Here is a 16,130-nt window from a genome sequence, read left to right on the forward strand (position 1 = left end):
AAAAAAAAACCAAAAAGCCGGAAATATCTATAAAAAAAGCTGAAAAAAATCAGGATTTACGTAAAATCCGCATTTACCCAAAGTGTGGTGTTTTTTTTTTTTTTTTTTTGGTGGTTGTTGGGCTAAATTCCGGAGGCGCTCGCTCAAAGGTCAAGGGGAAAAAGATTTTTTTTTAAAAAATTATATTTCGACCCTCGGAGGGTGAGGTCAGGGCCCTCGTCCCCAAACGGTGACGCAGGTGTTGGGTTAGGGGCCTAAATAGGGTTAGGGTTGGGTCAGGGTCAGGGTCAGGGTTAGGGGTAGGGGTTAGGGTTCCGGGTTAGGGTTAGGGTTAGGGTTTAGGGTTAGGGTTTAGGGTTATGGTTAGGGTTTAGGGTTAGGGTTAGGATTAGGATTTAGGGTTAGGGTTAGGATTAGGATTTAGGGTTAGGGTTAGGGTTAGGGTTTAGGGTTAGGGTTTAGGGTTAGGGTTATGGTTAGGATTAGGATTTAGGGTTAGGGTTAGGGTTAGTTTAGGGTTAGGGTTAGGGTTTCGGGTTATGGTTAAGGTTTAGGGTTAGGGTTATGGTTAGGATTAGGATTTAGGGTTATGGTTATGGTTAGGGTTCGGGTTAGGTTTAGGGTTATGTTAAATTTAGGGTTAGGTTCAGGGGTAGGTTCAGGTTTAGGGATAGGGTTAGGGTTCGGGGCAGGGTTAGGGTCCTAATTAGGGTTCGGCACCCCCAAATTGGCCCCCATCACCCTGCACCCCCATCCGCCCCCCCCTCCATGCACCCCCATTGTCTCCTATCCCCATGAACCCCCAAATGGGCCCCCCCCGCATATCCCCCCCATTGCCCCCCCCCCATATCCTCCCCAATCCCCCCCATTCCCGTCCACCCCACCCTGTGCGCCCCCACTCCATTGCCCCCCCAAATCCCCCCCGCACCCCATTGGATCCCCTCCCCCCCCCCCCCCGCTGTCCCTCGCCCCCCCCTAGGGTGGGGCTGCCACAGGGAAACTCCCACGAAGCTCCCCATTGGTGCATCGAGCCGTCAATCACCCCGAGTCCCGCCCAGCAGGAAGGGGCAGGAGTGGCGGCTCGGCGGGCCAATGGGCGGGCGGCAGACCGAGAAGGGGCGGGGCCACGTGGAGGGGACGGGGGCGGTGGGGGCTGGGCGCTGCAGTGGGTGCCCCCACCCATGGGTGCTGCACCGGGGCGCCCCTCCCCCCCACCTATAGATGTTGCGCGGGGGAATCCCCACCCATGGGTGCTGGGTGCTGCACGAGGGTGGCCCCCCCCCCCCACCCATGGGTGCCCCCGGCCCGTGGGTGCTGGGTGGCGTGTGAGGGTGCTCCCCACCCATGGGTGCCCCCCCCCCCCCAATAGGCGATGCACAAGGACCACCTCCCACCCATGGGTGCTGGGTGCTTCATGAGAGTGCCCCCCACCCATGGGTGCCAAGTGAGGGTGCCCACCCACCCATGGGTGCTGCAAGGGGGTCCCTGGGGAATGTCCCCCCCCATGGGTGCTGCACGAGGGTTCCCCCCACCCATGGGTGCTGCACTCGGTCCCCACCACCCATGGGTGCTGGGGTGGTGCTGCTCACCCACGGGTGCCACAGGAGGGCGCTCCCCACCCATGGGTGCCCCGGCAGAAAGGGAGCTGCTTGGGTCGGCGGCGCTGCGAAGCTGATGGGGATGGGGACAGGGACAGGGACGGGGACAGGGACGGGGACATGGATAGGGACAAGGATGGGGAAGGGGACAGGGAGGGGGACGGGGACGGGGAGATGAATGGGGACAGGGACAGGGACACGGATGGGGGCATCGACAAGGACATTGACAGGGACATTGATGGGGACCTGGATGGGGATGGGGCCCCCCGGGAGGTGCACAGGGCCACGTCCTCCCACCCCCTCTCCTGTCTCTTTCTCCCTTTCCCTTCTCCTTTCCCCTCTTTTCCCCATTTTCCCTGTTTTTATCCCACTCGGCCATGGCTTTCTGGGGAAAAGCCACCAGGACGCAAATGCGGAGCTCGAGGAAGACCTCCTTGGAGCAGATCTCCATTTAGCAACCCAAGAAGGACCACCATGGAGTAGATATCCGTGCTGCGACCCATGGAGGACCACCTTGGAGCAGATATCCACTCTGCAACCCAAGAAGGACCAGATAGGAGCAGATCTCCCCTTTGCAGCCCATGGAGGACCACGTTGGAGCAGATATCCACTCTGTAACCCATGGAGGACCACCTTGGAGCAGATATCCCGTTTGCAACCCATGGAAGACCACGTTGGAGCAGATATCCACTCTCCAACCTATGGAGGACCAGATAAGAGCAGATATCTGTGCTGCAACCCAATGAGGACCACATTAGAGCAGATATCCACTCTCCAACCCATGGAGGGCCACCTTGGAGCAGATATCCACTCTCCGACCCATGGAGGACCAGATAAGAGCAGATATCCGTGCTGCAACCCAAGGAGGACCCCATTAGAGGTGATATCCACTCTCCAACCCAAGAAGAACCACCTTGGAGCAGATCTCCCCTTTACAACCCGAGGAAGACCACCTCGGAGCAGATACTTACTCAGCAACGCGAGGAGGGCTGTGTTGGAGCTGATACCCGTGCTCCAGACCAAGAAGGACCAGACAGGAGCAGACCTCCACTTTCCACCCCAAGGAGGACCACCCTGGAGCAAGTGTATTTTCTGGCCAAAAACCTCTTTTCTCTCACTCCCCCATGCAGAAAATGAGGAGAAAACGTCCGTGGGCTTGGTCGCATGCCGCATCTCCTCTGATGCACGTCTCGCGGTCAGATGCAGCCTCCTTGGTTTGCTGTTTCCTGCGAGTGAACAGATTTTGCTATTTTTTTCCCCTTTTTCCTCTCTCTTTTTGTTCTGCTTTGTGGTTAAAGCGGCAGCCCCGAGCTAGCGAATACCGTTAAACAATGATAATTAAAAAAAAATCGTGGTGGTGGCTGGGGGCAGGAGATGTGGCCGGGCTCGGGGGGGTTGTGGTTTTATGGTGAGGGTGGGGTGAGGTCTGCTGGGTTCTGGGGGGGGGGGCCTTGCGGTGCCACCTCAAACCTTTGTGGGGCCCTGGGGACGGCCTTGTGGTGGAGGAGGAAACCCAAGGGCAGATTGCAAAGGTTTTGCCCGTAGTTTGGTCGTGATTTAATCGTGATCGTGATTTAATCGTTAGCGTGATTTGATCGTGAGTGCTCCTCTCCCTTGGGGTCTCCCTTGGGTGTCCCCTCCACTAGGGAACGGGGGCCTTTGGGGGAAGGTCCCTGATGGGAAAAACCCACCAGATTTATCCTATTTGGCACCCGGGTGATGCTGGCGACAGGTCCCAATACTGCTCACACCTCTGGGGGATGAAGACCTCGTTGGGCTCCAACCAACCCATTTTGAGGTCAGCTCTACAACCGAGACCCTCACCACCTCATTTATCTACAACCAAGACCCTCACGGGACCGAGGCTGCATGGGGTGGGACATAAAGCCCCTTGAAAAACCTTCAAAGCTAAAAAAATAAGGCTAAACATCTTTTTTTAAAGGAGGGACATTTATGGCCAACAGCCGCCACGATGCTCGGAGCTGCTCCCAGAGGAGCCGGGTCCCCAGGGCACCGGGAAGTGCTTGGGTGGTGCTGAGCCGAGGGATGCTTTTATGGGACAATCCCCCCCGGGGGGGACCACGATATTCAGAGCCGTCCTCTGGCTGTTTTTGGATGTTTTTTTCCTTCCCAGGGTTCGGTTTTAGGGGGGAACCGTTGCCCGGTGGCCGTGGTTGACAGGCACCACGGAGCAGGACGGTGCCGGTCGGGGTTGTCCTCACCCCGAAGGATGAAGCCAACCCAGGGAGCTCCAGATCTCGGGAGAGGGTTGGGAATATTGACCCTTCCTTGCCTGTTTTGCCCCAGATTTCCACTGGGGAGTGATGAGAAGGTGAAGAGAACTGGAAGTAAAAAGGAGGAAATTCTGTTTGCAGAGGGTGCTCAGCCCCAAGCTGCTAGTAACGTTGGTGGAACCTCAGAGGATAGAATCTCCTCAGCCCCATGGGTCTTGGAGATGCTTTTAGGTGGAAAAAAGAAATAAAATGGGGAAAAAGGGGAAGAAAACGCAAAATTAAGGTGTGAGAAATGGGATTGGGAGAGCATGTTTTTTCTCCAAAATACTCTGACTAAAGGATGAAATTGTGAGAAGCAGGAAAAGGAGATGGGGAGAGCCTGTTTTTCTCCAAAACACTCCAATTAAAGGAAAGCAAAAATTCGTCTTGCTGCAGGAATCGGCACTGGTAGAGGTAAGTACAAGGGAGAAAATCTGGAGGGTAAAAATCATGAAAAACACCTTGTGTTGAGACCAAAACAATTCTACGTCCAGGCTGAGGGCTGCAGAAAAAGACAAAAAAATGTAAAATCTGGGGCAACCGAAGCACTTGGCTGTGGGGTTTTCAAAGGGGGATGTTCTCACGTGGTTTAATCCCAAATCAGTATTTTGTGCTCTGATCCAAACATAAAATTAAATTTTACTTCTTTGCCAAAATCCTCCCGAGCAAACCTGATTTTTTTTTTTTCATGATATATGTAAGCAAAATGATAAAAAATAAAAGTATACGGGATGGATTGTGTTCTTTCTTTTTGGTTTGCCTCCTGCCCCGAAACCACCTCGTTCTTCCCATGGTGAAGCGCAGGAAACTGCCGACCGCAGGACCGAGCGATGCCTTCCCCTTCGTGCCCTTGGGGTTTTCCAGCCTTTTTTCTCGTGGCTGGGGTTTTCCAGCCTTGCAGCAGCCTTTTTTTTGCTCGATTTATCGTGTGGGATTCTCCCCAGCATCCTCTTTTTGCGTGCGCTCACCTGGGGAGCTGCGGGCTCTCCGGCTCTGTCCCACCGGCTCCTGTGTGGGGCAGAAAAAGGGGTCGGGATGAGGTGGTCTGCTGGAAGAGGGCACGTTTTGGGGTGTAAAAGGGGGGGGGAAATCGTGGTGGGGTGCAGGAAGTGGGGCAACTTTTTGGGGTGTGAGGAGGCCACCTTTGCACGAAGGAGGTCAGAAATCACCGGCAGGGGGCAAAAGACGCCTTTGGGAATGCCTCGTCCCTTCCTGCCTGGCTAGGAAGACCCTAACCCTAACCCTAGTCCTAAACCTAACCGTAACCGTAACCCTAACCCTAAGCCTAACCCTTAACATGGAGCCTCCAGCTGCGGGGCAGTTGGTGTTTTTGGCTGTTTCTCCTTTTTCTCTCCCCTCTGAACGTTTCTTTGGTATTTTGCTTGCTTTTGGTTTCCTTTTTAAATGTAGGTTTGGGTTTCCTGCTCTGCAAAGCTCTGCCAGGCTGGTGGTCCGAGAGTAAAATGTGGCCCAGGGAGGCTTTGGGGAGGATGTTGGGGAGGTAAAACCCGGGCAAACTGACAAGCGAAAAGCACAGGTTTCAAAACCTACAAAGTCAGATCATTGGTGGATACGGAGTGTGGTTTCATATTCACTTCTGGTCTGCTGCTTAGCATTTGTAGAAACGGCTACAAGAAGTGTGTAAGAACAAAAACTGGGTGACGTGGAGGCATAGACTTCCGTAGTTCTCATAAGCTGGGGAGGTATTGACTGCTGAACAAAATGCCGGTCAGAAAGAAATTTATGAATTGTTGGAAAAATAATTCTAATGTGATGTCTCTACCGCTTAGTGCCATAATTCTGCTCATAGTTGAAGAAATAATGGAGACTGAATTTAAATGCCCTCGATGGACAGCATTAAAGAAGTTTTACGTTTTTACCTATTTTTTGTGTCCAGCTTTAATTACGTGTGCCCTGAGCTTTGCGTCCCAGCCCACCTGCATTCTCTGGTTTCGCAGCTTTCGGAAATGTTCGTACCGACAGAAGGGTGAGGTGCTTTGCATGGTAGTTCTTCCTCCTCTGATCTGGTGGGTTATCCTGCTGTGGGACGGCAGATACGTTGAATGTATGGTTTCAAGAAGTGAAGTGGACAGCAACCAAAATGCAAACCAAACCAGAGCAGCAGAATCAAGCATTGAAACCTATTCAATTTCTCAGGTAAGAGCCCTAGAAATCTGCAATTTTAGGTATTTTATTTGCACCTATTTTTGTGTGTGTAAAGAATCTCGAATGTATATCGTTATGGAAACCATGTTAACTGGCAAACAAATAGTTAAGTTGCAATCATGATTGTTAACTGACAAGTTTACTGCTTTTGACTTCTTTTTTTTTTTTCATTGTTTTTACCACTCCCGTTTTTAATTTCTGTGCATCCGTATGAGTTCATAATTAGGATGTTCTTTCTGAGGCTAAAACTTGAACTTCAAACATTTTGCTCCATGTTTATTCTGCAAATATACGCATTTGTTTTGCGTTTGGTTATTAAATGAAATCCTATGAAAATACAAAATATAATCAATGTGTTATTTGAGAGAGAGAGACTGGTATTTATGGTCATCAGTCACCAGGTATCTCGTTGCTTGTATTTCTTACTATCAGTTGTCATCGATCCGTGGCAGGAGAGAGGAATGTATTTTATAAGAAGAACTGGGTGTCTGAATAATGCAAGGCTTTTAAGAGGGCAAAGTACTCCTCTCAGTCAGCTGCAAAACATTTTTAGGAACATGAAGTCCAGCAGCAACATCACTTTTAATATTTTCTCTTCCAGGTTGCAGGACTCTGCATTCTTACCTTTACCGTCATTGTTTATAGCCTGTTCCACACATATCCCTTCTGGTGCTGCTGTAAAGATGAAGAGGAATGTGCGAAAGAGGAGCTGGAGAACATTTTAGAAGAAAAAACATGGCAATGTGTTCAAGAATTGCAGAATGAAAGTACAGAGCAGATAATGGAACAGGAAGTGAAACCTCTTCTCCAGAATGTTCCTAAAAACTTCTGGAGAGATGTAGATTTTGAAACAATAATATTAACAGTAAAGAAGATTTTAAGGAATGTGGTTAGCCATATAAATATTGAGACACAACAACCAATGAGACCATGTGCTTACATTTAAAACGTGCCTCCATCACCAGGCCCTGATGTGCACCGGTCCTGCATTTGGCTGGGACAGAGTTAATTTTCTTCCTGGCATCCGAGATGTTTCTGTGTTTTGGGTTTAGGGTGAGAATAATGCTGATAGCACACCGATGTTCGAGCTGTTGCAGAGCAGTGCTTACACTGAGCCAAGGACTTTTCAGCTTCTCACACTGCCCTTCCAATGGGGAGGTTGGGGTGCACAAGGAGCTTTGTGCATCGCTTTATTTATATATTCTTTTGTTAGGCTGATGATGGTTATTTTCCCTTCCTTTCCTGTCCTATTAAACTGTCTTTATCTCAAACCATGTTTTTTTTAAATATATTTTTTTTCTTTTGTGTGTGTATGAATGTGTTTCTCTTCCGCATCTCACTGGCTTGGGGGAGACAGGGGTGAAGGGGAGGGGACAAATGAACAACTGTGTGTTGCTTAGCTGGCTGCAGCGTTAAACCACAGGACAAAGTCAGAGATGTTTACCCTTCATGTAATCAAAACCACCTCTGCAGTGCACACACCTATTGGCACACACATGCGAGCACATCCCCGCAGCCATACTTGTCCCTGTAGGTCCAAATGTGCACCCGTGTGGGTGGATAGAAGAGCACCCCTGTGTCTTTATCGCGCAGTTTAGGTATACACGTCTTCCACCGAGCACAGGGAGATGTTTTCACTCGGTAAAGACATCGATATGCTCACAGTATGATTTGGTATACCTGATTTATTTTAGAGGTCGTAAGGTATTGTAAATAGAGGTGTGAGTCCTACCTCCTCTTCGGTAGACACACACAGCCCTTCCCTGTGACAGCAAACCCCAAAGAACCCCAAAGTGCACCCCCCAGCCCCACCTTACGGCTGCACGAGCCCTCTGCAAGAGAGCAAAGGCAGCCGTGGGCAAGGCTCCTGTGCCCTTGCCCTGTGGCAGCGCTATCGGGTCTGGGTGCGGGTCACCGTGGCATACGTCGTGGTGTCGCTCATCTGCTGCACGGGAGGAGGCTTTAGGGGGAAAAGAAAGCCCTGTTACTTCAGCTGCTGCCTGTGAGCCCTGCACAACGAGCAGGCACCAGGCTGCAGGAGTGCAGAAAGGAGCTGTGCACAGCTGAGCCACGACTCACCCTGTCCCGTTGAACGTGGGCGATGGTGGAGTCTGTGGGGGAAGAAAAAAGACACCATGAGCCCTTGCTGCCTGCTGGAGGGGGACTGAAACTCACACTGACCTTGGGCATCAGCTGCCTGGGGTCCGCACACAGTGCCCAGCCACATTTCCCCTCCCATCACCCTGATCTGGGATGCTCAGCAAGCAGCCATGGAGCAGAGATGCTGAGGTTTCGGTTTATTTCCACCACTCTGTGGCATCTCCTCTCTTTGCACAGCCAGCACACCTTGCGAGCTGCTCTGTGCAGCCGTGGGAAAACAAGGTCGTGCTGCAACTCGAGCGAGGTGCACGTCAGGTGGGGATATATCTATAGCCTGTCGCCCAGCCACAACATCCTCCCTTGGCGGCTACCTGTGGTTTCAGAATGAGCTATAAAATGTTTTCCTCACAAGCGCAAGGAAACAGAGCTACAACTTCCATTGCTGTGCTGTGCTTTGTGCAGCTCTTGAAGCAGAAATGCCACTGAAGAGAAACTGAAGAAATGACAAAAACAGAGGCTGGAGCAGGGGAAATGCAGCCTGAGGCTGGAGAAGGTGGGGAAGAGCCCTAAGCAAATGGGCTTTGTCCCTGGGAGCACTGGGATGCTGCCATGTCCCTTGTGCAGGCAGCAGCTGCGCTCTGCATGCAAGGAAGAAGCAGGACGTGAGGTGCTGGAGAGAAACCTGGCCTTGATGAATGGGCAGGGATTTTGTATGTCCCAGTGGGAAATGAAGTGGTGGGATTGCATGTACAGGTGCAGGTAATGCTCAAGGGAAGATGAGTGTGTGGCTTCCCCCGAGGGAGGAGGCAGTACTCACACTGGACTTCTCCGGAGTCGGTGTTTTCCATCTGTGGGCTGTCAACGTGCTGCTGCCTGGAGAGGAATGGGAATGGTTCTGGGGTTTGCGTTTGTGGTGAGGGGGCCACATGAGATACACACTTGGGTGGTGCTTTCATACATCATGTGGTGAGCTGGAGTGCAGCAAATAGCAAGCCCCATCCTCCCTGCCTCCAGCAACGGGAATGCAGCCACACACACACAGACAATGCTGCCCCTGGCCAAGGAGCACCCCAGGGCCCCGCCATGCCCCCGACTCCCTCCTGCAAACCCCCCAGCCAGGAGCCCTTGGTGCTCACCTTGGGCATCTCCCTCTGCAGGCACCTGCAAGAAGAACAGTGGCTGAGGTGCGCAGGCCAAGTTGCTGCCCAGCCCTGGCTCCCGTCTCGGGGCTGGGGGACGAAGGCTGAAGCTCCCCAGCTCCCTCAGCAGCCTCCCCAGCTGGGCTGCCCACAGCCATCGCCCCCACGCACCGTCTGCCCCAGCTGCGCACCCCCAGGACCCCCCCACCGCCTTTCCCCCTGCACCAGCCCCGCAGCAGGGCAGGACCCCCACGGCCTCAGCCTTTCCCCCCGCCTTCCCCCACTCCCTCACCTTTCCTGATGGCAAACCAGCTGCCTGCAGCCAGGAGGACGAGGCCGACGGCCGCCACTGCCAGCGCCGTGCCTGTGGGGAGGGCGTGCGGGAGCCGGGCATGGGGAGCTGGGGGAGAGAGGGTGTGAGGGCAGCGGGGTGTGATGGGGAGAGGCAGGGAGCAGGACGTGCCCCTGCATCCGGCACACCTCCTGCCTGATGGAGTTCCTGCATGGCCCCGTGCCCTGGGGACATCAGCCCGGCATTCCCACTCCCAATGCTGTGGTCCCTGGGGGTTTAGGAGGGAATCACTCACCTGGGGGTGATGGCTTTGCTGGGGAGCTATCTGCACTGCCTGGCAGGAGAAAAGGACAGGCTTAGTGTCTGCACCATGCCCAGTACTGCCCAGACTGAGCCGTATATTGTTCTCGTGTCCTGGAACAGCCCTGAACACTTCTGTGTGCGGCAGGGCACACACAGCCCCATGGGCACATCTCCCCATCAACAGCCAGCCCCATCCCCAGGGGAGGCGTGCAAGTGCCCGTGGCTGCTCTGCCAACATGGGTGCCCATGGATCCAGTGTCTTGTGATGGATTAAGAATAGCATGGCTGAGATGTGGCTCTAGATTTGAACTGGCACTCCCAAACACTTATTTCAGTACCGCTGACTGTTAGTGAGCACGAGGCTTCTGATCAAAAGTGGGGAGATTTTATCAATTGCACAATCTGAAGCTGAAACCACAGTATTCCAGAACATCCTAACCATTTCAGGGCAGGTTCCCTGATCTGCTTTACAATATATATTTAGTGCATAGTCCCATGTCTGCTGCAGAGGTGCTGCTGCACAGCAGGGTGACCCCTGAGACCAGCACTCTCTCCCTAGGGCCCCCCTTGGAGGAGAGGGAACACTCCCGTGGGGGAACCACACCAGAGCCATGCCCTGCCTGCTGCAGCACACAGCTCCAGCCTCAGCAGTGTCTCTGCCCCTTCTGCCCACACAGCCCTGGGGCCGTGTCTCACCTGGCACAGACAGGGTCCAAGGAGCACTGAGAGGAGAGCACCCGAGCTGGCTGGGGACTGTCTGTGAGGACACTGAGCATTCCCCTTCCTCCACCACGGTTAGGTGGATATGGAGGACGTTCTCCTGCTTTGGTTTCAGAGCTCACCTGTGACTACCAAGTCCTGGGGGACACTGAGGGCAGAGTTCTTCACTTGGTTGCTCTGATCCTTGAGCTGGTACCCACACGTGTACTTGCCCGAGCTTCCCAGTGAGACATTCAGGATCATGTTGTAGGTCAGCTGCCCCTGAATGGCCTTCAGGCTGGACGTTTCCACCCCATCCTTGCAGAAGACAATTCGTGTAACAGGAGAACGCCCATCAATGGCACACTGAACCAAAACCATTTGTCCTTCCTGGGCTCTGAAGGTGTTCAACAGGAGGGCAGGAGCTGGGAGGACACCTGGAAAGAAAGGGCAGGGATTCCCCTCTTTGAAGTGGGAGAGTCAGCAGGGCTGCAAAATGCTTTGTGTGGCACACAGGGAAGAGATTCCTTCCCAGGAGTTCACACCCAGAGAACAAAACCCATCTCTTCCCATCTCCCCCCCCCCCCCCCCAAACCTCCCTTCTGTCACCCATTCCCACGCTCATCCTCACCTGGGGATCTGCAGAGGTCCTGGGTGGTGACACCAGCACCTGCACCATGGGGCACAGAGGGTTTTGCTTAGAAGGGACAAGACCTGACAGAAACACGTATCCCTGCCCCAAACCCTGCATCTTGGATGTTCAAACTTGCACAACTACCTCCTTTTAACACTTGTTTTTACTTCATTTCATACCATTCCAAAACCATTTCAGCTGCTTGTTTTTTTCTGTTCAAGATGGAGTCCCCAAGATCTCCCTAAAACAAGCAATCTGTCAAGACTTGCAATATGGGCATACTAATCTTCGTCATGCCTTCCCCAAAGGCAACTCTGCCCCGCAGTGCTGCACGCCTGCCCCGCACACGCTGACCCCATCATCTCCTGTGCCCACCTCGGGCCTGTCCTGCCCCCAGCACCAGCCCTCCAGCCCTCAGCCCCCACGCCCAGCAATGCCCCAACTCACAGAGCGCCAGCAGCAGGACGGCAGGGCCAGAAGGAGACAGCCTTGCCCATGGCGCCTGCCCCAGCATCTTTTGGGGCGCTGCTTTTGGGGAGCACCGTCTGCTTCAGGTGTCTGCTTTGCTCTGAGCTGGGGACGGTGGGACAGAGGCTTGCAGTGCAGCTGGGACCTGTCCTGTGGGCTTTCTGTGGCCGCCTGAGCCTGGCCCACAGCCAGAGGCTCTCATGAGCGGGGCCCAGCTTCAGCCCCTGCTGTATCCGCTGTATTTTGAGAGCCCCCGCTGTTATTTTTGTCCTCTCACACACCGCAACTCGTGCTGTTTTTATGTGTATCTCAAGGATTGTATTCTTCCTACAGAGGCCTCCTGCCCCTTTTCCTCTTGCCAGATTTGGTTCGTAGTTTTGCAGCTCTCCATCAGGCTAGCAAACATCTGCAGCGGCTCCCAAATCCTTTTCCATCCCTTCCACACCCATGTGGGCACAGCACTGCTGCATCCCCTGCCGATGCTCAGCCCCTGTACTCTTGTTGCTTCTACAAGGCTGTGCTGCCTGAGCCCCTCTGCCTGCCAGCGGCTCCATGGGGAGACCTGCTGCTGCAGCCTGTGTCCTGTGCAGGAAGGGAGTCACTTAAACACCACGTCTTGGGGGTGTCTGGCAAGGAGGCACTGGCTCCTTTCTCCAAATATCTGCATTTCCTGCCCTTTCTGAGTGTACCTGGAAACACGCTTCTTTCTGTTAAAAAAAGAGCACTTTGTGCTGTACAATAAAAATGGGGAGCCATTCTGCAGGGGATGCCCATGCTGTGCCACTGGATGGTCATGAGCCAGCTAGTGGTGAGCGATAACATTTTGCCCCTCTGATTTTTGGCCTATTGTTGGTTTTTTTCCTCTTTTCCTTTACCTGATTGTTTTGTTTTGCTGGGCTGCTGAACTCCACCACAAGCGCTTTCTCACTTCCTCTCGTCAGAAGAGGGAGATAAGAAAGTGTTTTGGAAAGAGCAAAACAGACTCACGGGTCGAGAGAAGGATAATTGAATTAAAGGGAACAAGAAGAGGGGAAAAACAAGCAAAGGCCATGCAGAAGAACAGAAAGAGAAAAATAAATCATCCTCTAATTCCCATCAACGAGCAGTGTTGGACCATGTGTGGGGAAGCAAGGCCTCAATATGCGTAGCAGTTGTTTGGGAGGACAGACTTAATCATAACGAGAGACACCACCCCCCCCCCAACCTTCCCCTTTCCCACCTACTATTGCTGAGTGTGACATCCTGTGCTATGGAAAACCCCTTGGTCGGTTTAGGGCAGCTGCCCTGGTGATGTCCCCTCCCCACCTCTTGCCCACCCCCAGACCTACTGGCTCTGGTGGTGGGGTTGGAGATAGTCTTGATGCTGTGCCACGGCTGCTCAGCAATAGACAAATCCTTGGTGTGGTACCAGTGCTGTTCTAGCTACAAGTGCAGCGCACAGCACTGCATGGGCCACTGCAAGGAAAAGTTACCTCCATCCCAGCCAGACCCAGCACTCCTTTATATACTCTAGTTATATCTACCCATCTATTTCCTAATTTTGTCTTCTTGATTCTCTTGCCCTGATCCCATTGGGGTTTGACTGGGCAAGCAGCTGCCACAGGATTTAAACCTCAATTGCTCTATTTGGCACACTACTTGGGGCTGCAAGCGTGGAGATAACCACAGATTTGGGCAGTAAATTTACAGGAGACTCCTCTTTATTCTATTTGTTTAACAAGTACTTTTTGGGATGCTGATGTATTTGCACTAGATAATCATTCAGGGTCCCTTCCAATCCCTCACATTCTGTGATTCTGTGACCCTCTGCTACCAGAGCACTGCCGGAGAAGCCCCCCTTCCCTCTCCTCAGCACTCTCTTCCCAGGGTTCCACGGTGTTTCGGGGCCACCAGCCAGACAGCTTTCCCCTCTCATTGCCAGTTGGGATCATTTCAGCCTGCAGTGCAGACAACAGCTGGATCCCCCAGTCCCTCCAGAAATACAGAGGGGTTCTGCCCCCGATAACCTGATGGCAGCAGGGTCCTCTGTGTGCCAGTGTCTACCAGAGCCTCGCACTCCCATGGGTCTCATGTGCAAGGCCTTTGCATCCACACTGTCCAGTCAATGCCATTGACCATTTTCTCCACCTGGCTGGTGGCAGGGACCTTCCAGTCCTGCTCAGAGTGGCCATTACTTTGTTCTATCAAACACAAGCCAGAGAGTGACCTAGCAATGACTTCTGCCAACTCCCTCAGCACCTGCGGATGCATCTCTTCAGAACCCATGAATTTATGGCTGTCCTGCTTGCTTAATCGGTCCTCAGTCCACCTGTCATCAACCAAGGCAAACTCCTCCTTTATCCTGACTTCCTCTGAGGCCTCATGGTACGGGACTCCTCAGGACAGCCTCCGGTATTATTGACAGTGTCAAAGAAGGCATTCAGTAACTCCTCTTTCTTTTTATCTTCTGTCACCAGGGCTCCCACCTCATTCATCAGTTTGCCTGCATTGCCTCTAGTGTTACTTTTATCTGCAGTGTATTTGTAGAAGCCCTTTCTGTTGTCCCTGACCCCTCTTGCAAGGTTTAATTCTAAGGAGGCCTTAGCTTTCCTAGTTGCCTCCCTACATCCTCTGACAACAGTCTTCTATTCCACCCAAGTGGCCAGGCCCTGCTTCCATGATCTGCAGACTCTCCTCTTCCACTTGAATTTGCCCAGCAGTTCCCTCTTTAACCATGCAGGTCTCCTGGCTCTCTTTCCTGACTTCCTACCTGTTGGGATGCTCGGATCTTGAGCTTGGAAGAAGCAGTCCTCGAACACTAACAAACTGTCTTGGGCCCCTCTATCTTCAAGTACCTTGTCCCATGGGGTTTCCCCTAGCATTTGCTTGAAAAGGCTAAAATTGGCCCTACTGAAGTCCAGGGCTGTGATTCTGCTCGATATTCTGTTCCTGCCCCATGAGATCCTGAATTCCACCATCTCATGGTTGCTGCAACCAAGGCTGCCCTCAACCTTCACTGCATCAACCAGCCCGTTAGTGAGGACAATATCTAGCAATGCTCCTCTCCTAGTTGACACATTCGCCCTTTGCATCAGGAAGTTATCATCAATGCACTGGAGGAACCTCCTAGACTGTGGACGGCTGGCTGAGTAGGCCTTCCAGAAAATGTCAGGGCAGTTGAAATCCCCCAGGATTTCATCCTAACCGGGCTCAAGGTAGACTGCAGACTTCCCTTCGATGACGGTTTGCTCTGCATATCGGGCCCTCTGTTCCTCTCAGAAGGGAACCTCCTACTACAATTACCCTTCTTTCTTTCTTTCTTTCTTTTCAGAGGCAGTCTTGAGGCTTGTTGTCGACTGCTGATGTGACCTCATGGGCGAGCCTTCCCCCACATCCTCGCCTACCTCTCATTCAAGATCCAGGGCCTCAGACCTATCATGGAGTGGTACCTGAGGAAGCGGGGTACGTAGGGAGGGGGGTTGCCTGTGATGCCCAGCTGGGACTTGCTTGCACCCCTCCTCATCTTTTTGGTTCCCTCCCTCTGACCAGCAACGACAGGGCAGGGGCTCCACCACCCTCTGGGGGGCATCCCCTGGGCGCCCTTCTCTCTGGGACACCAGGGAGTTACTCCACCAGGCAATCTCCTGCTCACATGCCCTGGTGCTCCCTAGTCTGCTCCTCAACCCGCTCCCGCTGCTGTCCTGGGCCACCCCTGGAGAAGCAAGGGCCCAAAGTCCCTCTGTAACTGGTGGTCGGGCGCTGCAGCTGCGCCGGCTCTGAAGGGACCGAACTCAACTACACAGAGCAGGAGGGCTTTGCGGGGAGGATGCTGCCCTTGAGATACACGTAAAAACAGCGCGTTCTGTGGTGTCTGAGAGGACAGAAATAACAGCGGGGGCTCTCAAAATACAGCGGATACAGCAGGGGCTGAAGCTGGGCCCCACTCATGAGAGCCTCTGGCTGTGGGCCAGGCTCAGGCGGCCACAGAAAGCCCACAGGACAGGTCCCAGCTGCACTGCAAGCCTCTGTCCCACCGTCCCCAGCTCAGAGCAAAGCAGACACCTGAAGCAGACGGTGCTCCCCAAAAGCAGCGCCCCAAAAGATGCTGGGGCAGGCGCCATGGGCAAGGCTGTCTCCTTCTGGCCCTGCCGTCCTGCTGCTGGCGCTCTGTGAGTTGGGGCATTGCTGGGCGCGGGGGCTGAGGGCTGGAGGGCTGCTGCTGGGGGCAGGAGAGGACCATGGTGGGCACAGGGGAGGATGGGGACAGCATGTGCGGGGCAAGCGTGCGGCATTGTAAGGCAGAGTTGCTTTGGGGAATGCAGGAAGAGGATTGCTTCCTCCATCTATGATACAGATCTGAGCAAGGGGCATGCTTCTCCAGCACCATAAATTGTCTGGAGTGTTACTTTGAGACTCTAGGACAGCTGGGTTCTTTACGGAGCTTTGGGACTTTCCTGGAACAAGAAATCCACAAAAATG

General features: G+C 53.3%; 1 long non-coding RNA gene across 1 annotated transcript; it reads left to right on the plus strand.

The window, feature by feature from the left end:
• The first annotated feature begins 5,518 nt into the window (after positions 1-5,518).
• On the plus strand, positions 5,519-7,308 carry LOC310888249. Its single transcript, XR_014575866.1, has 2 exons — positions 5,519-6,028; positions 6,639-7,308. It is a non-coding gene; the product is annotated as an uncharacterized lncRNA (long non-coding RNA).
• The last annotated feature ends 8,822 nt before the right edge of the window (positions 7,309-16,130 follow it).

Source organism: Anser anser, assembly GCF_964211835.1.
Source record: "Anser anser genome assembly, chromosome: 32".
Lineage (NCBI taxonomy): Eukaryota > Metazoa > Chordata > Aves > Anseriformes > Anatidae > Anser > Anser anser.